Genomic DNA, 1,185 nt, shown 5'->3' with positions numbered 1-1,185 from the left:
TAAAATATTTAAATTATTGTAGTAAGCGAGTTACTACGCAACATTTAAAATAATTTCAATTAGGTACATATTCGGCATTGTACGTCAAACGATCTAGTTCACTCTTTCTATTGTACAAAACAAATTATTAAATAGCCATGGGGAGTATAGTAACCAAAACAAAAGGATAAACAAATTTACAATTAATCAACTATTTGGGAACGATATTTAAATAATAATACCGCAACAGATTAGCACGACTTTACAAATCGTGTAGAATAGACGGAAGTGATATTTTGCAATATCGTTATATGGCAAATATTAGATATAAAAAAGTAGAATGATTTAGTATAATCGAATTTGTAGATAATAAATTAACTAAAAGTACATTATGGCAAATACGCAGAATAGATTAGGAATTTTGCAAGCGCGTGGGTTGAGTCGACGGTCACACAGACCACATCCGTTAGAGACAAGATAGCGTATCGATAGGCAGGGGGAGCAGGGACCCGAATATAAAAGGGAGCCTGAAACAGCCAGTATTCAGACGTGTCTACTCCAGAGCACAACAAGCACCTTCACGTCACTCTGTGTAGTAACTTGTCATTTGAACTTAGACAAAATTACTGAAGAACATTTTAATAAACTACAAAGTATCTTTTCATCTGTCTACATTTATTTATAAACTACCCTGTCAACATCTTCATCATCAACAAAAGTGGCCTTGCTTCCTGCAAAATCATAATATACTCGTAGTCAACGGCTATCAGAATATCAATCTGACCAGCCCCAACGACGAGAATATTACAATCCATATTATGTGATAACTATATATAAAACGTTTTTAAATTATTTTTTTGAGATTTGGTATTTTTGAGAGGCCCGTTGAATAATTTGCCTCCTGGGCCCTTTAGACCCCAGGCCGACACTGATAGCACATAGTACGCATTGCTGTTACAGTGTTACGACAACGGTCACTGACGTCGTTACCAGTGTACACGCGTTCCGCTCGCCGCCGATCGTTCAACATGTTAGAATGTGTAGCAGTGACAAAATAATATATTATTATTACTCGATAATATATTTTATACAATGCAAATACATGTTCTACATTATAACAACGATATACATTACGTCGGCTTAATTCGTAAATCTCGTAACTCCAAAATGATTATTTTTCAGGAACAACAAAAAACATGTAATTAA

The sequence above is a fragment of the Acyrthosiphon pisum genome, chromosome X (assembly GCF_005508785.2).
Source record: "Acyrthosiphon pisum isolate AL4f chromosome X, pea_aphid_22Mar2018_4r6ur, whole genome shotgun sequence".
In the NCBI taxonomy this organism is placed as follows: domain Eukaryota; kingdom Metazoa; phylum Arthropoda; class Insecta; order Hemiptera; family Aphididae; genus Acyrthosiphon; species Acyrthosiphon pisum.
This window is presented reverse-complemented; position numbering follows the sequence as displayed.